The sequence below is a fragment of the Notothenia coriiceps genome, unplaced genomic scaffold (genome assembly GCF_000735185.1).
Source record: "Notothenia coriiceps isolate Sejong01 unplaced genomic scaffold, NC01 NC01_scaffold00000339, whole genome shotgun sequence".
Lineage (NCBI taxonomy): Eukaryota > Metazoa > Chordata > Actinopteri > Perciformes > Nototheniidae > Notothenia > Notothenia coriiceps.
In genome coordinates, this window is record NW_011333040.1 from 5,664,026 (window position 1) to 5,687,073 (window position 23,048).

Below are 23,048 nucleotides of genomic sequence, written 5' to 3' on the forward strand. Positions count from 1 at the left end.
TAGCCCGAAGGGTCGCTGGGTTTGGGTCACGGCGACCCTTTGGCCAGAGACTCCCCAATCGCACGCCCGGACCAGGGTAAACGACGGGGCCGCTAAAGGGGAAGATGCGAGCCCAGCCCATCAAACTCCTCAACCAAACCACCGTTCTACTGTCAATCAACACCCGACACAGAGAAGAAGCCTGGCAGCTCAGCCGGGGAAACCAGACGCGACGCCTTTCTGAAGAAGACCGACAGCACCGGCTTGGAGCCTGTCGTCGCGGTGGGCTGCGCGGTGTGTTGGGAGAGTCCTGCCTACGTCCCTGTCTGATGGAAGGGTGCCCTGCGCCTGCACTGGTGTGACACAGGCTCTACAGCTAAACCCCTAGTGAGAACGGATGTGTTGCCCTAGTGGGACTATGTTGGAAGCGCGACAGCGGTGCGTCTCCCGCACCGTTCACGGGAGGCTGGCCGCCGATGAAAGGAAGAGGTCACGCTGACTGTGTCGGTTGGGGGGAGTTTGAAGTGGCCAAGCACCTCCTGCGGATACGGAGTGCGGAACCGTGGTATTCTGGTCTGGACTTGTCTTTAAGGCGTCACGGCTGCCATCTAGGATGTTTCTGCCAGGCACAGTGAGTTTGCCCATGGTGGAGCCGGTGATCGACTTATGACGCCAATTTCGTTAGCCACATCCCCGAGCGACTGCGGGAGACCCTTCGACCCCCACTGTGAGTACCTCTTAAGATGGAAGAATTCCCTTCCTCCTCGTCCCGTATCCATGGCGACGCCAGCTCAGGACAATGCTGCAGCCGGACATCACGCCCGTGACGATGCCAACCGCCACGGCCCCACCTCAGTTACCGGCGCAGATTGGGAGTGGATAGGCCGACCTCAGTATTGCAGGTGTCGGCGGAAGAACTGGGCGGCCCTGAATCCAGAGCAGCAAGAACAGTCTGTGGCAGCTGATTGCTTAGAGTTCCAGGGCAGTCGCCATGAAGGAGGAGGACGTGGCCCAACGCAATCTGGTGGAACACGACATTGATACGGTGGACGCGCATTACCATCAAGTGTCGCCCGCGCCGACTTCCCAGAGGCTAGACCAAACGCTTTCTGTAACCGCCGGGACTTTGGCAGTTCAAGTCCTCAGTTTTGGGCTTTGTAATGCCCCAGCCACGTTTGAGCGGTTGATGGACAGGTGCTTCGGAGATTCCCCGCCAGCCAGTGTGTGGTTTACCTGACGACATCCTGGCGCACGCAGCTCGTTTGAGGCGGCCCTGGGACTCTGCGAGTGGTGCTGGAAAGGATCAGAGCCGCTGGTTTGAAGCTACATCCAGATAAGTGTCATTTCATGCAGAGAGAGGCTCAACTTTCCTGGGCCACAAAGTGGGGGTGAGGGCATCGGCACCCTGCCAGAGAAAGTGCAGGCGGTCGGGGCCTGGCCCAACCCTCGCAACCAGAAACAGCTGAAGAGTTTCCTGGCCTGGCTTCGTACTACAGACAAGTTTGGTACGGGGTTTTGCTTGCACTGCTGCACCCCTGTTCCAGCTGCTGCAGAAGGACAGGGATTTCCTGTGGTCTGAGCAATGTCAAACAGCGTTTTGGACAGCCTGCGGCGGGCCTTGAGTGAGTTCCCCTTTTCTCGCACCAGCCAACCCCCGTCTGCCGTTCACCCTGGACACCGACGCCAGCGGGGTGAGGGTAGGTGGAGTGCTCTCCCAGACTACATCAGAGGGGGAGCGGGTGTTGGCATACTTCAGCCGGGCGTTCAACAAAGCAGAGCGACGTTACTGCGTCACTCGCAGGGAACTTTTGGCAGTGGTGCTGTCCATCAGGCACTTTAAATACTACCTGTGTGGCCAGGCGTTCATGGTGAGGACGGATCACTCGGCATTACAGTGGCTCATGACGTTCAAAGAGCCCGAAGGGCAGGTCGCGAGGTGGAGAGAAGAGCTCCAAGCGTTTGACTTCAGGGTGGAGCACCGGGCGGGGGTGCGCCACACTAATGCGGATGCTCTCTCCCGCCGCCCGTGTGCCGCCGCCGGCTGCCACTACTGCGAGAGGAGAGAGACTCGGGAAAAGGAACTGTTGGAGGAGGGTGTTGCCTTTGCGGCCACGAGGCCAGTGGAAGAGGTTGTCTGCCAGGAGCTCCGGACAGTGGACGGGGCAGAGTGGAAGCAACAGCAGGAGCTGGACGACGTGCTAAAGCCTGTAATGCAGTGGGTCGAGTCGCAGCAGCGGCCACCGTGGGAGGAAGTGGCCGTGCTCTCTAAAGCGACCAAGGGACTGTGGTACTCAAGGCCATGCATGGAACCTCAGGTTCTGGGCACTTTGGCGTCACCAAGACGCTCCGGCGCCTTCGTCAGGGCTGCTACTGGGGGCAGTGTAGGAGGGATGTTGAAGACTTCTGTCGCCGCTGTGACCCGTGTATGGCTCGGAAGGGCCCCCCTGGTTGTTCCCATGCTCCACTGCAACAGTTTCCCGTGGGGGCCCGATGGAGAGTGTAGCGGTGGACGTGGTGGGTCCTCTACCTTTGTCAAACCGGGGTAACCGCAACGTGCTCACGGCCATAGACTATTTCACAAAATGGCCAGAGGCGTATGCCCTCCCTGATCAAGAAGCAGAGACAGTCACAGATGCCTTGGTGGCCGGCATGTTCAGCCGGTTTGGAGTACCGGAGACCCTGCACAGTGACCAGGGGAGAAATTTCGAGTCCCGGGTGTTTGCCTCCATGTGCACACAACTGGGCATGCACAAAACACGCACCTCCCCTTTGCGACCTCAGAGCGACGGACTAGTTGAGAGATTCCATCGCACCATGGGACAACAGCTGGCCATCCTCATGTCTCAGCATCAGCGCGACTGGGACGAGCATCTGCCCCTGGTGCTCATGGCATGTCGCTCGGCAGTACAGGAGTCCTCAGCCTGTTCTCCGGCCCTCCTCATGTTGGGGAGAGAGCTTCGCACCCCGGCTGTTTTGGCGTTTGGTCAGCCACCAGACTCCCTGGACACTTCTCCAGGGCCCGAGTACGCCAGGAGACTTCAGGACCGCCTCGATTCCGCGCACGCCTTTGCCCGCGATCAGCAGAAGAGCACTGGGGTGAGACAGAAGCGGAACTATGACACCCGGACAAGAGGGCAGCATTTCCGGGCTGGGGAGCTGGTGTGGGTCTACAGCCCGCAACGCACGAAAGGCCGGTGCCCAAAACTGGACAGCCAGTGGGTGGGTCCTTGCAGAGTACTGGAGAGGGTGGGGGAAGTGGTCTACAGGGTGCAGCTGCCACCCAAGGGGAGAAAAGTGGTTCTCCACAGAGACAGGTTGGCTCCGTACAGAGGAGTCGCTTCCCCACAGGGAAACCCCACAGCTGGCCCTTCGACATCCTCACTCAGGTCCTCCGGCGAGGGGAGCAACAGGGCCTCATCCGGGACGGAGTGCTACCCACTTCGCGTTCCCCTTTCCCCGCCTGGGCCGGAACCGGCCACACCAGGCCCCCTGCCGAGAAGGCAGTCACGTCCCCCGAGTCGTTTCAGAGACTTTGTGTGTTAGTAAGTTTTTTAGTGAGACCCCTTGTTTATGGTAGAGGGCAAGAATGCGCCCTGGTCTCACTGGAAGGGATGGTAGTCCACCAAGACCTTCCTAGTCAAAGTTCAGTGGTGTTGTTATAGTGTTTGTACTGAGTGTTATTTGTTCCTCGGGGAAGAGGAACTTTGTAGTAGGGGGGTAGTGTAGCGACCCTGTATAGGAGGCTGAGGGTGTCACTCAGGCATCCCCCGTCTCTTGGCCAATCACAGAGCTGCACAGGACGGGGGAGGGCGGGGAGGTTGTGACGTAGACACTGGTACATATAGGTGTGTGGGTGGGAGTTATAGTTGTGTAAGGTGGAAACCCCAAGCTGTACCTGTACCTGTACCTGTATTCCTCTATGATAATAAGAGTTATTAAAGCCTAATAGCCGGTTTCCGACTCCCTCCGTGAACGTTACAATATAAAGGCTTGTATTGGCGTGCATTTCCTGTTCGGAAAGTGGCAATGTACTGAGAGTGGAGGTGTCCTGAAATTAGCGCTTGCAGGCAGGCTCCATGGACCTGTAAACTCCGGACTGCGCAAAATGCGTACATGAAGCGCTACGTCATGAACGCAATCTACCCTCGTGGGGGCGCGCTCATGTGATTGGCTTAGAATTGAGGAGACATCTGATTGGCTATAGATAGAAAAAATTACGAATCGGCTGACCGTCAGGGGAGTCTCAAAAAAAACACACACGAATGCACAGCGATCCGTGCACAGAAAGCGGTTTGTGTTTGTATATGCAGCGGTTTTAAACGGAAAACAAATATGGTTGAGCGTCGAGGGGAGTCTACAAAAAACACACACACGAATGCACAGCGATCCGTGCAGAGAAAGCGGTTTGTGTTTGCAGGTTCAGAGGTTTTAAACGGAAACAAATATGTGAGGATCAAAATACATATGTAAAACTTTTCTGTATTTGGATTTTATTTACATGTATATGAAACGGAACACATTTGTGTGTGCATTGAAAACACAAGTGTGGATCCCGGAAATACAAGTGTGAATCCTTTTGCGGATCATGAAATACAAGTTTGAATCCTTCTGTGTGCATGTGTGTATTATGAGACTGTTCTGAGCCCATAGCCTGTCTGCCTGGCGCATCAACTCGCACGCACGCACGCACGCACGCACGCACGCACACACACACACACACACACACACACACACACACACACACACACACACACACACACACACACACACACACACACACCTACTGTTGGCACATCTGTTGACTGTTAGACCAGCAAGGCCCTCTGCTGGCGGCACATTCAATTACAACAGACACCTATACACTCCACAACACATACAGCTCCTCAAGCATATAATATATATCAGGCTACAGCCCTTGTATATTTTATTCTGTGAAGCTAAATATATGGTTTCATGAAAAATATCTACTGTTTACTTGTAGATATGTACTAAAGCATACAAATAATCTGTGTAATGTAGGCCTGTTACATATATTATTGAGCGGTATATATTATACACACTGTTCTGCTTTTGCACAGACCCCAGCAGCTGTTCGCACTGTAAACATCGCGTCACAATGAAAGCAGTTGTATTAAAAAAAAAATAGCCTAACATCCAGGGGAGATGTGATTAGTGAGTAAACAAACGGTAAAGGGCAGGAAGTCTGATACACATTTGATCTTCTTAAATAACTTATAATCACAACGGGAATAGTTTGCAGAGCTGTGCTTCGTTGACATAAGTCCAGCCATGCGTCACGCCTCTTTTAAACATCACTGTTGGCTGAAATCGTCTCAGGAGAATACTTCAGTGTACCCTCGGTTATAGCTCCTCCAGAGAGAATCCGCTCTCCTCTACATCAGTTCACCCTCGGTTATAGCTCCTCCAGAGAGAATCCGCTCTCCTCTACATCAGTTCACCCTCGGTTATAGCTCCTCCAGGACAACCTCCTCGATAATCGATCCTTGATGAGCCTTTAGAGAAATTTGTTTTCCTTCGAGGCGGCACGCCGACATCCGTTTCCGAGTCACTGCCGGCGGACGCGAAAATTAGGAAAATGACAAACGGCTCATTTGGGAAGGACTTGTGTGGGTCGACTTGACGCCGGGACGACCGGCGCAAAGTCGCGAGGGCCCGTCCACAACTGCACATGACTGTGACCGCAGTTTTATTTTATGTTGTTATTGCATTTCATTGTGTTGTTTTAACATTATTTTTGCCATTCAATGACCCCAGAACCAAAGCATTTTACACTCCTGTTCTTTTATGAGAGAGATACTAAATAAGAACCTCTTGAATCTTAAAAATAAACACTTTATTAATGAACTGCATAAAAACAGTTCATTATGCAGTCACAAAATAACCGCATATTAGTGCTTAATTCCATTAGTGTTTGATTCCAGGATTTTCTGTGGAAATAACATAATGAGGGGAAAGGGATCTATAGGAAAGTATTATGAACATTGCTGTTTCTAACCACGTGTGACTGAGAGGTGAACTGTTTGATGTTGGGAGTCCTCGAGGCTAATGAAGAGGAGCTTTGACAACAACCTTAACTGGGAGTCTGAGCCTGCAGTCGCTGAAGCCCCCCGGCATGGTGCAGGGAAGAGGCACACAGAGGATCTGGAAGTGTAACTACTGCAAAATAAAACTGGCAGTGAGTGAGCTGGATGTGTGACTCTCACTCAATCTGTTTCATGCTCTGGTGGTCCTGGCCTGTGATCGCTTTTGCAACAAGACCCCCTTCTGTCACCCCCGAAAGCTAATCTGTTTTCGAGGCATGCCTGGAATCCCTCAGTCGACAAAATATCCATAACTGTCAATAATTTTAATGAAAACTTCTGATGATTATCTTTTTCTTTCTTATTCTGTGATACACCCTTGTCAAACACCCTCACCCCAGAAAATAAAAGAAAGAACGAGAGCATGATAGAATAAAAACAGTTTTTTTTTTAGAACCATTAGCATTTTATTTTAAGTATTGTTCTGAAATGTGCAGGATTTCCTTCATTGGTCTCTTAATATTTGTGTGGTTAAACTCTTTGGTGGACTTTTTGGATTGCTATATTAGTTATGCTAAATTGTAAAGGAAAAATTGGCCAACATATGTGTTGATATATCATTTTAATTTATTGGTGAATGCATTATGTTTGTAATTTCTTTTTTTGTATAACTGCTTCTGTTATTGTTGTACAGATGATAATAAAGAATTTGCCTCCATAATCTCTAAAGTCTCTCAAAGCAAAAAGTTATAATAAAAATAATAAAAACATAGAGAATTAGCTTGTTAATACCGTAAGACTAATTAGTATCACAGCAAGCTGTGCAGAGGGACGTTATCTAGTATGGACTCCACTCTCATCTGCATGAAAGAAAGGACTTCTACAACAAATAGGTCAGTCAGATAAACACTTCCTTTCACACCTGAAAAACCTATTTCTTTTGCAAATCTGGTTGATTTGCAAACCCCTTTGATGTCATTGTATTTTCATAAATCATCATAAACGTGTTTTATCACAGATCCTCGCCACAGTTTGTACAGTTTTGTGCATGCGTGTAATTAGCCAGGGTGGATTGATTGTGACTTTATAGGAAAGCCTGCCACCATAAGGTTGAATAGGATGGGATGAATCCTACTAATAGGCATGAAGCAGTATTTCCACACCATAAGTGGCAAACGTAACGGTTTGAAGAGTGGAAAAGAGAGATTACAGGAGAAGTTTGCACATTTCAAATCGCTGCGTGATGTGGATGCTGGATTGACAAGTTTTGGAAAGAGTCAGAAAGGCACAGGTGGGGATCTCAGATCCTTTTATATGCAACAAGCTCCCTGTTACCTGTAGAGTGAGACACTTGTCCACAACTCCACTCTGTATTTGTGTCTGCAACTCATTTGATAAAAGCTTGATGAGGCCAGCTGTTCCAGACTTTGTTTTGAGTCCTGTCAAATTTCCATGGAGGGAAGGGATGCTGTGAAGTTACTCAAGACCCCCCGTTAAGCATGTGGTGCATACTCTGCTGTTGTATTAAAATTAACAATGCAATAATGTCTGATATAGGGCGGGGATTTTGTCCTCATGTCAACTCTTCAAGTTTGTTCTGCTGCTGACAGGTGACGTGCACCTGAAAGCATGCTGACATCCTTTAAAAGCACTGCAAAATGTACCTCAAAAATATAAAGTAAGACTGAGAAAAACGTCCTCTTCACAGCACACAAACTCAGTCTCTGACAGAAGCCTTTAAAAATGCAAAGAAGTCTGACTGAGACACACGGGATCAAATGTGCATTATAGAAAAACCCATTGAAAGCATTGCAGATGTTTCCACCAACAAGAGTTTAAACATTGTTAAAGTTTGATTCATGATCTCTGAGGATAGACGTCTCATCTCACATCTTGACACTGCAGACATCACAAGACTTAGTTTTACATCCTGGCATTTTGAGCTCTGATGTCAGCCAGACGATCCTGACAGCTCAGTGGATTCACAAAGATTTATATTTTTAGCCTGAAGCGCGGCGTTTTGAGGATTACATACCGCGCAGCGGCAGCCGTTTCTCACACATGTTTAAAATATGGCACGCTGATACTTGAGTGCTTGTTGTGGTAAAGGACACTGTGCAGGCAAAGCAGAATCAACAAGAAGCACTATTAAATGACTACATCTAATGTGAAGCTGGAAAAACTATCAAAAGTAGTCTCCAAAAACTAATTTATAGAAATTGAAAGTCATTTTCGACCTGCTTAAATGAACGATGAAACGTTTTGTAGCCAACTGGCAGATGCACAAAAGATCATGTTTTATGGGATAATTCAACATTAATAAATAATCCAAAAAATACTCATTTATAGTATACACATCTTTCAGATAGGAAGTGTTTTGATTTTTTTTGTTGGAAAAATGTAATCTAATTCAGACGCTATTAAGGGCCTATAGCAATATATATCTATATTTTTATTGATATCATGATGTGAGACTGATATATTCCTATATTTCTGATAAAAGTGTATTGAATATGTTTCCCTGGTTTTCAAAGCTGCATTACGTAAAGTGATGCCATTTGATTATTCAAGCCCTTTTATTCACTGATGATTATTAATACAAAATCTCATATATATATATATGTAAATATTCTGTGAATTAAATTAAATGAACTGTTTTGCAAAGTCAGAGAAAAAACAAAAGGAAAGGGAAAGTTTGATGGATGAGTTGGCCATAAAGAGAGACAAATGAAACAAAATGAAAGAGTGATTCAGTGTAATTGAGTGGCTGTGCAGTGAGGAGTGTTGAACTTACAGACTGGAGGCCCTGGCTGACACATGCAATAAAACATGCAATAATTAGGCAATAATGTGAGCCACATAAACAGCATGTTTAATACACTGCAGTAACTGAACTGACAAAACAGCCAGAGGGCAGATTCTTTTCTTTAAAAAGCCCTTTCTGCCTTCCTCTACTTGTGTCTTTGAGTTTTTATATGAAGACATTTTAAATTCATGCTTTGTTTATAAAAGCTAACTTTATCATTAAACCTGATTTGCTTTGCATTACTTTGTTGGTAGGTGTCCTGCAGGGGTGCTTATGTCCAGCAATATACATGTGATTATCTAATGAACCTGTAGTTATTTGTATTCACGAAGAAGATCTTAACTACACTTTACATGGATTTAAGCTCACTCTTTAGGGAAGTGTGTGCTGGCTTCTTGTACCTTAGCTTCAGTCTAGTGGTGTCTCTGGGTGTCTAAAAATGTTTCTTTAGCTCAGCCTCGGGCTACACACCTCACTGAAACCAACGAGGAGAACTTAACAAACTAAAGGGAGCAAAGCGGGACTGTACACTGCTGCTTAAAGCATAAAGTTGCTCATTTAAATAAATCAAACATGGACTCAATTTCCCTTTTTCTATAAGATTTGTGTCATTGTAAGTCCTTGTGCTGACCACCTCATTATCAGGTCTTTGTGCTTTTGTGTGTGCTTATGTGTGCAGTTGCTTTTAGGCCAACTGTTGCATACTAGTTGGTGGCATGGTGATGAATTTATTTTTCATGCATATATTATTGCACATTTTATTCAGTGATTTTCACAGGAACAACACTGCTGCCTCACCATCATGGTGCTAACAGGTGGAGATTTAAAGTTTACTTACGAAACTTTATATCTCCAAAACCAAACTTGTTTTCTTACTGTATGATGACAAACAAACAAGGAGCTGGATTGAGTCTCTATAGGGGTTTTATTGTTTGTGGCTTTAATCCTTGAGAAATTAGCAAGTTTTACTGTGTGTTAAGTATCCACGTTTTAGCGCTGTCTTCTTCAGGGTATTTCTCCCCTGTCATCAGTTTTGAGAAGTTTTTATAGACTTGCACAATACAAGTCATTGATCAAATCAGTGTGCCAGGGTGATGAAGTACAACTGAATAGAAGAGATAACATTTAGTTTGCCCCAAAACGACATGTTGGCAATAGTCTGGTGTTTGTTTTGTTTAACACAGTTTATCTTGTTGAGGGTACCAGTGGGACTGAGTTCATGACATTTTAAAGGATTGTTCATTTCTAAAAATATCCAGAAACATATACCTATCTATATTTTTTATTTGATTTCAAACATAAACCTCACACTTGCATGATTTCTGTGGAAGAGGATTACATTTTCTCATTAGGTCTTTAAAAGCATTTTATTTATTTATTATTTGCAGCAAGCAACCCTGTTTGTCGCGAGCTACCGGTAGCTCGCAAGCCCTCAATAAGTAACTCGACAAGCAAATCCAAAATGTAAAAAAATACACACAAAAAAAAAGGAAATATAATTAAACCTCAAGCCTTTTTTTCAGGTTTCATGCTCGAAAATGACATTCCCAGAACAAATGACGATATCTTCCCTTCTAAGAAACCTGAAAAAAAGGCTTGAGGTTTAATTATATTTCCTTTTTTTTTGTNGGGAGTGTTTACGTGTTCGGCGTAATGACGTACAACGGCCTCGACAATTTCTGTAGTCCTATTCAGCCATTCGGTAACAACCATCGTTTTTCAGACACGTAAACTCTTCAAAAATCCCCAGTGGGGTCACTGCTGATGTATTTAATGTCGTAGAACAAAACGTCAATTACCTCTTAAATTTGTGTCAACCACAGACCTTATTTCGAGCTTATTTTACCAAAACCCAACCCTATGGAAAAAATGCATTGCTTTTTGAGGAAGGAACCGGAAGTGCTAAAAATGCTAACTTACTTCCGGGTTTTACGACGCGTCACTGTGGTTCTCTATTGGATCAAATATAAAAGTCAGCCGAATTAGTGTTGATACTGCAAGGAGACGTATTGTGTGAAAAGAAATGTAAGATGCTGTTTAATTGCTGATATATTTATGATCCACGTCACGTTTTCAGTTTTGGCGGCAGTTCTTCCTGTTTGTCTAGAAGTCTTCTCAGCAGGGCTCTATAAATAGAGAACTACGGCAGATATGTAATATTTAATGCAGCCAAACAGTGTATTACAATGCCGTTATATGATGACTTTCAAAGAGAAAAGCAAGCACACTCGGAATAAAGTATTATTTTATTTTTAAAAAAACGTTTTCAGATTTCACATCACATAAACACCAAATCCCAGCATGTATTGCGGCTAACCATCCAATCATCGAGCTGAGGATCTTGCCTACGTCAGTTTCCGGTTTCGTTTATCACCGATGTATTTTGTTATACACACATTCCTTCACATTTACATTTTAATTTGCATTAAAGTATTTTGTGAGGCCTTCTAACATGTTTTTAAATATAACTACGGTTGTAGTTGAAGAGTTTGTAAATTAACATGAACCGAAGCTGTTGCCTGGCAACTCAATCGCACAACGTCACGTCCGTTAATTCCACACGCATGGATTAACATCGATTTAATAGATTAATGTAGCCTTTGTTTCTGCTAAAAGAGATGTCGACCAGCTGGGGCAACAAGAAAATTGGCGTAATCGAGTGTGACTATTAAAAAAATAAATCATTATTATATTAATATTGTACTGCATTGCCATCCATCCTAACGCAGCATCCACACGGCGGCGTGCGTTGAAGCTTGCCGGTGGGCGTTTCTGAAACTCGACCAACAACCAATCACATGAATCTCCCGCCCCGGACACACAAGCACGCGGTTTGATTGGCTAGAGCTTGTACTGGCATATGATTTGATTGGGCGTTGAAGCTTCAAAAGTTGAACATTGCTCAACTTTTGAAGCGAGCAAAGTGAGCAACGCACGCCGCCGTGTGGACGGGCCGTATGAGTTTTAAAAGTGAAAAACATTGCCTGCCTCCGTCACTACATATGTGCTGCTTAAAAGTATTGGAACTGGCACGATTTGACACTGTCCAACAGTCTAAATCTCCATCTTTCTCTCTTCAGGATTTTCTCTCATCTTCTATGAAGAAACACACTCCTCAATGTCAGTTTCGGTAATTTATTGACAAGGATGACGACACCCTGAAACAGAGTAATGCAGCAAGATAAGCTGACAAAGCATTACATCCATGCAATTTAATCAACACAAATATATACCACGAAACAGAGTATAGTAGTATAATAGTATAATATATATATAGTATAATATATAGTATAATATAATACTGGAAACAGTCTTACATGAATGAGTGGACGAACGTCTCAACTCGAGGCGGAGTGAATGACCAATGTTTGAACTAAAATGGCCGCTCGGCACTACCGGGTCAGAGCACGGCATAACCGGGCAGCGACAGCAGTGACACTGCCCTCTAGTGGCCGGCGATAAACTCTTCAATACTGCTTAATCTTTTTTTATTTAGTATCATTTGATAATTGAACAGCAGTGTTTTTCCGCGAAAAAGTTGGTTCTGTCTCTGTATTGAGAATTATATATTCCCTTTAAGTTTCCCTTAACTTTTACTTCAACCCAAAAAAGGGTAAAGCGTAATAACTTCACCTCAAATTGTCTGTTTGTACTGTAAATACATTGTTGTTGCATGTAGACACAGCCAGACTGTAAATGTTAAAACAGTTCAGCTGCAAAACACATGAACTGCAAAGCAACATAGATTCCAGTTACAAAGAGACCTTTGAGGGAAGTTTCTGCATGTGATTAAGGACACGTTATACATGCAATCAAGTCGGATTGTTGCACCACTGGTTTATAAGCGTAGGCGGTTATTAAATCCTTTTACCTGTGGAGTTTCCCATAAGGCCCAGACACACCCAACTTTAAAGAACTAGTGCCACACCAACAGAGCCGACTGTTGGATAAACTCACATTGCTTGCTTCTTGGCCAAAAAGTTGCCAAATCCTGCAGCCAACAGCCAACCAGCAAGTAGATTCTGCGCCTGCGTGAGGAAATAAATTCAACTGAAAACTGTTTTTTCATGCTTGTGACATGACCCCAACTGATTGTAAATTTGAGGCTTTTAGATATTCTTTTAGATGCCTTTTATTTTTTGTGCTTGACGATACAGAAGATGTTTATCTGTTCAGTTACATACACGTATACACTTTCCAACACGTCACCACTCTTACGTTGTCATCCATTGTTATATGAGATCATCGATTGAACCATCTGCCAGTGCCAAATAAATGTGACTTATCTAGTCTAGCAGGCAGTACAGGTAGGTGACTGTGAGCTAAATTAACCCCTTCCATAGCTCTTCGACACACTATTACCTCAGTGTTGGGTGGCACAACCCTTGGATTACTGTGCAGTTATTTCATTTCATTTCAATATTTATTTCAAACAGATTAAAAAAAATAACAAATAAAAAATAACAAATGTGAAAAAACAGAATACTGTATTGTTAAAATACAGTATTTATCCACATTCATGATACAAAAAAGTCTTCATATTAATAATAATAATTTAAAAAATCATATGTGTCCGAAAGGAAGCAGGAGGAAGCAAATGCTTAATTCCCACCCCTTAATTGATCAATGATTGTCATTTAAATCATTATGCAAGTTATTCCTACTTACATTTACACATTCATATACAATAATTTCTCATCTTCAATCCCCTCTCTTCATTCTCATAGTTTTCCAAAAAAGTGTTTCTGTACATCCTTTTAAACTGAATTATGCTTGTGCTTTGTTTTAACTCCTGCTCCAAACCATTCCACAACTATATCACAATATTGTTTGCGCATTTACACCAATGTATAGAGATGTGTCACTTTCAATCATTTATTCTGCCTTTTGCATGCAATTAAAGTGACTGGTACTGACAATCGTGTTTTACCACGATGAACTCTTTTTGCGTATAATAAAAGTAGCTTTTAAGCTAATAAAAGTCATTTTATCAAGACCCCTTTCACATGTGTATCTGTTTGTGTGACAGGATGAACGGCGCGATCACCAAAGGCTACGAGGAAGACGTGGGAGGCAGAACATCAGTGTACGTTCACACAGCCCACTCCATCACTAGTTCACAATATATATTAAAGGCTTATGGATACAAAAATGTCCCTAATGATGAGGTATGTCATGTTTAACATTGTAATGTGTAACTCACACTCCACACACATACAACATTTTCATTCCTACTCATCACTCATCCTCTTTTTGGCAGGGCATAAAATATGTGATGATTCCTGAAGGAATGAGAGATTTCAATTGGCTCGAGGGACTTCTCAAAGGAGAAAGGATCGGTGAAGGCCCATATAAAAACCGGAGGTAAACACCAACTTTGTATAAAATAATAAAAGTAAAAGGTAACACAAAAACACACATGCAGTAATTCCAGGGCTGGGCTATCTTGGATTGGAGCTGAAAATGTGTCACCAGGTCACCCTGTTCAAGGAAACCTTTTCATTTCTGATGATTCGTTATCAAAATAATCAAAATGTTTAATTTTTTGGATTATGAAAAGCACCTATAAACTTACACAAAGGTGGCGCCTTATTCAACCAAAACATGGAACAACTTATAAATAGCCCAACAGTGTTAGGAATTATAAAAGACAGCATCCTTACCCATAATACTTCGGTGATTCTTCCTCATTTCCTTCTCATTTCAAGGCACCCAGAATACATAAATCATGCAATTAGAAAGTAAAATACAAACACTAAAATCGAATGAAAAGTGTCGCTTATCCGACCAGACTCACCCATGACGTTTGAATTCAATATTTTGCTCAGGGCTTAACTTGAATTCATTATCCAAAGTACTTACGAGTTACATATTACAATCAGAGTGAGCTTTCACGTATAATTAATAAATAATATACAATCTATGATCTCCATACAGCTGAACGTCCACTGACCTGACTGCCCTTATCATATATCCGTCAGAGCTCCAATAATCTCCTGACTCGTTATACTTCATGTTGCAGGTTTTTCAGGAATGTTCCCAGCACAACTAAAAACCTGAACTCTGTGAAACTAGATGGTTGATATTTGTCATTGTGTCAAATGTGTAGCAATGATATAGCCAAAGCGATTAGCATTTAGCAAGAGATTGGCTAGCAACTAGCATTAGCTAATTGATATAGTAACGTTTAGTATTCAGAAATAATGAAAATACTTAAATGACACTTGTGTGCCTATTGAAGATTATCTCAGAAGTCATTTGTCAGTTTTCCATCAGGAGCTGTTAGGTGTTATTTCTAGTTTATTTATTGAACTCATAAATTGACTTTGTATTAATTCAAACTATAAAGAAAGCATTATTCAGAATGGGTGTTCTTTAAACTTACTGATTGAATCAATGTTTCACAAATGTTGTCAAAAGTCTGTTTTTAGGAGACTGATGAGGCCGACATGCGTGTCTATTTTGCATTTGCAGGCCACAGACGTACTATGCAGGGCAGTACAACGAGACGCGCTTCTATGTTCTTCACCAGGATTTCCTCAGATACGTGCGAAACAGGTAAACCACAGCCCATAAACCTTTCCATCCTGAGTTACTTATTTTTAGCTTAGTTAGATTTAGATTTACCATCTGACACACATTTTAAAGCAACAAAGACAACAGGCAAACCTTTTCAAAGTTACCCTGTGCTCCATCAACTTTAAAAACATAAAATAAACATTAATACAACAGGAACAATCCAGCAAGGCTGCAAGTAAATTAATAGATAGGCAAGAGAAAGAAAGAAGAAACAAACAAACTTTTAGTGATTATTTTTACTTTATATGATTCTTTACTTTATATGATTCGAAAAACAATGGCAATAACTTGAAAATGACAATGTGAAGCACAGCAGCAATAAGTCAAATGTTTTCTTACAATACAAGCCAAACATTTACCAACCAATAAAAATGGATAATCAACAGTCGACACTTTTTTAAAAGCCTGTGGAGGCTGTAATTTGTCTTATCTTTTGGATGAAATAAGTGTAATTGTTGTTTATCTGACACTGTTCATCGCCCACAGGTTCATAAAGTCTCGTGCTCTGCTTTCTCCACACTGGGCGATAGTCAGACCCACCAATGGGGCATTCACTCTCTTCCTAGCTCTGCACACCTGTGACACTGTAAGTTCATATTTCCTCAACGTGTACACTTGCCATCTATCCTTTAGGTATCCAAGCCTATATGAATATGAAGAATGGAGTAAAAAAAACTCTATACAGGTCAGCCCGGGACATTAAGTAGTTCTCTTGGTTCTCATATAAATTGCCAAACACTTGTATTGATAAGAGAAATGAAGAGAGGGAGTATTGCAGCCAGATGTATGCAATTTAGATTAGATTACTCTTAAGTAAACCTCTTTGAGATAGTGTTAAGTTATATTGCTATAGCAGCACATTCTCAACAAGGATGTGGAGGGCTGTAAAATTGTATTTTCCTTCTCCACTTGATCGTGGTCCAATGGGAGGATCCATCAGAGCGTTAACTAAACGACACAACCGGTTTCTCAACCTTTTCCACATTCCAAGCCCAATTCTTCTCAACTGATTATCATGTTGTGAATCTCAACCAGAGCAGGATGAGGAATTTTCTCAAAAGGAATCGAGTTGTAGTCTTCGAAATAGTGAACCCGCCAGTCTGTGACAACAATTCTTGGAATGATGACACATTTTCTTTATGTGAGAGGGCGTCAGACTCTAGACTTGTAAAATTAATGTGCTGTATGTTAGATAAGCAGAACTCTAATCTAAAATGAGCATGGTATATTGTTCGTTTGATCCCCTATAAAAACTAGAGTTTTAAAAGTTTGAACTTTACTTTATAGGACTATTTTTGCAGTGATTTCTTTATTACTCCCAAATAAAGACATGACCTTTGAATGGAGCCAAGCTTTTTTCCTTTGTTTGCAGTCTTGATGCTTAACTAAGCTTGTAATTCTGGACTGACATGAAAACGTAATAGAAATTCCAGTCTTATTCACAGTAATAAATCTTAAAGAGCAACTTGCAGGTTTTTGTTTTTTTTCTACATTTATGCTTAAACTTGCTTGAAAATTACAATTAAAAAAGTGAATGCAGGATTTGATATGTTTTACGAGACATAAGGGCAGGAATTCAGAGGGAAAGGAGCAATTTTGAGCTCTGCTCTTAAAAACTGCTTTTTTTTGTAAGGTCATACGTCAAACGCGTCACAAAGGGGACACATCTCCGCTCTCTGACCACGGGAATAGTTAGTAGTTGCGTTGAACAGTTGTGTTGAGCGGTTGTGTTTTAGTGAGCTGGTATTTTTCGGTAGTTTTACATTGTATTTCACCATTTTTAATCATGGTGCAGTATTGTGTTTGTGCAGGTTTATTTATATAGTTTATAGCCTGATATATGATAGCTAACTTTACAATGTTGTGATGTGACGTTAGCTAACATTCTGTAGCTAACGCCGATCACTCACCAAGATAGCTGCCCCTTCCCTGCTCTCTCTATCCCCTCCGGTACAGCTCCGTAACGTAGTGTGGATTTGCATTAGGTAACGCGAGATACGGCTGATACTTGCGCATTAGTTTCTATTATGGATCAGTATCAACAGTCCTGCCAGTAACGTTACTATATTATCAATGCTACTTTAGTTATAGCCTGATATATGATAGCTAACTTTACAATGTTGTGATATGACGTTAGCTAACATTCTGTAGCTAACGCCGATCACTCACCAAGATAGCTGCCCAGTTCTCCACTGGTTCTCCTCACACCACAGCTCAATTTCTCTCCGATGGCCGTTATTTTTTCTAATCCTTGGCTGCTCCTGGTCTCTTGGACGCCTAGCAGGCTCATAATTATAAGGTTGTGGTCCGTCATATGCATTCGAATATTCATGTTCAACTTCTTCTGTGTCTTCTGTGTCGAAACTAGCATTGGGATCCATGTTTATTAATACGTTACACCAGCCGCTCTCCCCCTTGTTTCCCCTTTGTTACGTCACATGCGGGAGGTCACGTGGGGAGGCTTTTTTGATGCGGAAGTAAACATTTCTAACGAAAACGACGTCAGATGTCACTGTAGTGTATATTTATGTATATTTTTTTGAAAATCTAGTCTATACATCATTTTNACACCTCTTTTAGCAGAAACAAAGGCTACATTAATGTATTAAATCGATGTTAATCCATGCGTGTGGATGTGGAACCGGAAACAGACGTAGGCAAGATCCTCAGCTCGATGATTTGGATGGTTTAGCCGCAATGCATGCTGGGATTTGGTGTTTATGTGATGTGAAATCTGAAAAGTTTTTAAAAAATAAAATAAAACTTTATTCCGAGTGTGCTTGCTTTTCTCTTTGAAAGTCATCATATAACGGCATTGTAATACACTGTTTGGCTGCATTAAATATTACATATCTGCCATAGTTCTCTATTTATAGACAGGGGTGCACACAACTTTCTCAGTGAGGTACTCAGATGAGTACCTGGAGTCACTGTTTGGTACTCCAACTTCTGGCTACCCTCAAAGTTCCCATGAAGCCCTCTGTATCGCGAATGTCAGCGGGGGGGGGGGAGCATGTGAACGTTGTGATCAGCTGTTTTAGCGCAGTGCTGCTGTACAGACCGACGTTAACAGCAGCCCTGTCTGTGCACACGGAGACCGACTCTGTCGTCCGGTGATCTAACCGCCTTCTGGAAAAGCTACGTAAGTACGTCGGTACGCAAATGCGCTTTGTCACACAAGTGACGGTACGCATTTCAGATTGTTGCCGCGCATGCGTACCTGCGTACCACTTATGTGCACCCCTGTTTATAGAGCCCTGCTTAGAAGACTTCTAGACAAACAGGAACAATTGCCACCAAAACTGAAAAAGTGACGTGGGTCATAAATACATAAGCAATTAAACAACATCTTACATTTATGTTCACACAATACTTCTCCTTTAAGTATCAACACTAATTCGGCTGACTTTTATATTTGATCCAATTGGTAGATAGGCTGTATTTACACCATAACGGTGCAGAGCTGATAGAAAGGGACACCTGGTGGTTAAAGCATGTTATTGAATTGTATTATTTTAAAATGTGTTAAATATATACACTGCAAAAAATAAATTAAAAGAGGAGCAAAAGTAGCCCCTGACTTGTTTTATTTTTTTAAAGTAGCTCTCATCCTAAAAAAGGATAACAGAGACCCCTGTTCTAAAACAACGTCAACCGACTTCCCCTTTCTGCTCTCGGCATAAGTACATAATCATTTGAAAGTGAATGTAAACAGATGTTTTTTTTGGGGGGAATTGCAGAGAAGATTGTTTCTTCTTGTGAGGAAAGTCTAATATGAGCTAAATGCTGTATCTTCCCTCGGATCATAAAGTTTGCCTCTTTTTTGCATTTGAATCCCATAAACTGTGGAGAAAATATAATATGCACACGCCTAAGCATTTGAGTGGTTTTACAGTTAGCTTACATAAGAAAGATCACAGTAAATGCACCAAGTTGATGTATTTGGAGAGAAAAAGTAGTTTTTGTAATATTTAAATTCTTAAAAGAGTCAGTATACAAACAAAGTGGGTTTTGAGATGTAAAACACAAGCCTATTGAGCAGCAATCATTTTAACCGTCCAAATAAAAAACACAAGGTGCTCTGTCCTCCCCTTCCAGAGGGATTTGTCCAGCTCTCTGTACCTCTAACCTTAGTTTTCACAAAATATGAGATCAGTTAAACCCCAGAGAAAGATCTGGAACACAAATCAGGTCATGTAAAATAAATGTTAAAGCTGCACAAAGTCTGACTGGCAGTCCCCCGTGGGCACAGCATGGGGAAGGTGACTGGCAGGTGTGTCCTCCAAACAAAAGGATGTTTCAGGGCAGACGAGGTTATTGAATCCTGAAGGACGCATGTGAAATCCAAAGCTGGGAATACTCGGACAGGAGGGTGCAGCTGGGAAAACAGACACGACAGGGACTAGTAGAGACATTTTCACCAAACTACCAGTCAAATTCAGGAGATAAAGACAAAATCATTCAACTCACATCTCCGATTGCATTCCAGACCTTCACCAGCGGTTTAGCCGCAACAGGCCCCGTTTCTTTAGTGTTTTTATTTAAAATGTTTTGGTTGTTGTCCTGTAGGTACCCTACAATAGGGCTGCACGATTATGGCATGAAATCAAAAATATTTGTATATTATGAATAAGTTAGTTATTTGCTATTGGATCATGACTATTTATTATGATTATTCACAGATTTGAGCAAATCTGCACTTTCACTTGTACAGAAACTGAGTACTGGTTTAACTTCTATGTGGTGCTTAATACCTGCGAATAACAAATCAGGGCTGTGCAAGATATTTACATAATATTGCAATAGTCCTTTCTGCAGGCGTTGTTAAAATATGACAAACAACCTTATTTCTGTAGGCTACATTTTAACGTTGATTGCATCAATCTGGAGCACTAATGAAAGACACTGGTTGTATATGTTGGTTTAGGAAGTGCTTCATTTGATGTGCAGGCGAGCACACATTTTAAACGTCAATCTTTTAGCCGATTTGTTCTTTCAAATTGTTGAAAAGCAATATTGTGATTGCGATTATTATTCTATTAATTGAGCAGCCCTACCTGACTAATTTTTAACATACTTATGAAACCCCCTCACTCTCTATACAAATTATTAAAACATTATTGCATCATGATTTAGCTTCTTTTACACTCATTATTTAGCTGTTTCAGAGGTGAAATAAAAAGAGGATCTCTGTTGAGCTTACTCTCATTCATTTTGTATGTGTTCATCTCAAAGCAGCACAACACAGCAATGCTCCATTTTAATTTAATTAGTTAGCTTCATCTGAATATTCATTTATTACCGTTATAATCCCCAATAAATGATATAATTATTCACAGTTTTGTCTTTAATAGAGGCATCGTTTGGCACTTCCAGTCTCTCAAGTCTTTCATTGATGGAAGAAACTGCGCTGTATTATCTTGATTAACCATGCATTATATTATGAATTGGCCTACTTTGTTAAACGTCAGCACAGATTAATTTGAACATGAAGCCACTGAATGGAACAATGTCAGTGTTGCAGGTTGAACAATCCACTTTAAGAACCTCTCACAAGCATCATATATTGACACCCCATGTCATATCTTATTTTTGCAGGTAGAAGAATTAAAGAGGACCAAGTCCGCTCTTATTCATTTTCAGATTCATATCAGTATGTAGTGTCTCTCCTGGGACATGTCTCCATGCTTTAATGTTCAAAAAGCTCTTTATTTTTCTCATACTGCCTGTGCTGCAGCACCTCTTTTCACCCTCTGTCTGAAACCAGAGCCCAGTATGCTCTGATTTGTTAGCTGGCCGGCTTTGTTGTGATTGGTCAACCACTTAGTGATGTCCCGCCCCTTTGTTTATCACGTAATATGTGTTGCAGCACTAGGAGTGAGAGTGTTCCATAAGTCATTAAACAAAGGAGTCTAGTGCAACCTTAAGTTGATTCTTTGTCATTATTTTTATAATTATTCAAGTTATTGTTATACACTCACCAGCCTCTTTATTAGGTACACCTTGCTAGTACCGGCTTCAGAACTGCCCTAATTCTTCGTGGCATAGACTCAACAAGGTGCTGGAAACATTCCTCAGAGACTTTGGTCCTGGAGATGGTAGAATCTGCTTCAATGTTCCATGTGTTATGGTTCAGAGATGGTCTTCTGCATGCCTTGGTTGTGACGAGTGGTTATTTGAGTTACTGTTGCCTTTCTATCATCTTGAACCAGTTTGGCCTTTCTCCTCTGACCCCTGGCATCAACAAGGCATCTTCTCCCAGAGAACTGCCGCTCTTTCCTCTTGTTCTGACCTTTCTCTGATGGTTGTGTGTGAAAATTCCAGTAGATCAGCAGTTTCTGAAATACTCAGACCAGCCCGTCTGGCACCAACAACCATGTCACGTTGAAAGCATAGACTGTATATATAAAGGTTCACAGTCACTTAAATCACCTTTCTTCTCCGTTACTTCACCAGGTCATCTTGACCATCTCTGCATGCCTAAATGCATTGCTGCCATGAGATTGGCTGATTAGATATTTGCGTTAACGAGCAGTTCAACAGGTGTACCTAAATAAAGTGGAAAATGAAACGGGATATTTAAAAAAAAGAAATTGTTTTCTTTCTAAAATCCAAAGAAATTCAACTTAATATCTAATAAAACAAAGAAAATTGGAATTTCCATATTTAAGCTGCTGAAAACAGCATTGTTTTTCCATTGTCATAAGATAAAAAAGTCTCTTAAACAATTTATCGTGTTTTTTCTGTTAATTGATGAACAAATGAGTTGACTAATTGTTGCAGCAGTGATGTTTGAACTGTATACATGAAAATACAATGAGCCATTAATGCAAACACTAATGCAACACAAAGAGCTCTACCTGCTCTTTGATCCACGATGAACCACGTTCCTTTACACCATTTTCTCGATGTTGTACATTTATAAACTATTCTCTCACGCGCCTCAGATCTTGACACCGTTTGGGCTCAGAGGATGAGCCCTCACACAGAATAACTAACGCAGGAACCAGCAGCTCTGAAACACGGGAGTAATACAGGAACCATGTCTTTTCATTTCTCTCTGGCTTAGTCTTACTTTGATCTGTTAGATGTACACAGTATCCCGTTGTAATGCACCATTCACATCACTTTATCCACTTTATTTACCTGCGCTGACTCAGCAATTTTTCTGTGAAGTAATGTTGTAGTAATTCTCCGGAAAAATAAATGTTTTGCTAAACACAGTGTGTCGCTGTGCAAAGGAGAGTTAGAGGGGTACCTTTATGTTTTATGGGTTTTCCATCTCCTGTAGTGTGTTATAGGTTTTAGTGCATGTGAAGGGTATGCAAAGGCTCAGATTGCCTGTGTTCCATCCAGAGGGAGTTTTCTCTCCCACACACTAGACTCCTTTGTTTACTTCCGGAACAAAGTGACATCACTATGTAACACTTGCGCTTTTATTTGCTAGCGCTCAAACCTATTGTACATGATAGGCTAAGGGGCGGGACACCTCTAAGTCATTGACCATTCACAACAGAGCCAGCCAGCTAACCAATCAGAGCAGATTGGGCTCTGGTTTCAGACAGAGGGTGAAAAGAGGTGCTGCAGCACAGGCAGTATGAGAAAAATAAAGAGCTTTTTGAACATTAAAGCATGAAGACATG

The 23,048-nt window shown here is 42.1% G+C and overlaps 2 protein-coding genes across 4 annotated transcripts in view; one reads left to right on the top strand and one right to left on the bottom strand.

Annotated features, from left to right (window-relative positions):
- LOC104943801 (high affinity cationic amino acid transporter 1-like) overlaps positions 1 to 23,048 on the top strand; it is a 228,951-nt gene that overhangs the window by 159,960 nt on the left and 45,943 nt on the right. The gene's annotated exons all lie outside the window — the stretch shown is intronic.
- cd2bp2 (CD2 (cytoplasmic tail) binding protein 2) overlaps positions 1 to 23,048 on the bottom strand; it is a 297,553-nt gene that overhangs the window by 149,359 nt on the left and 125,146 nt on the right. The window lies entirely within an intron of this gene.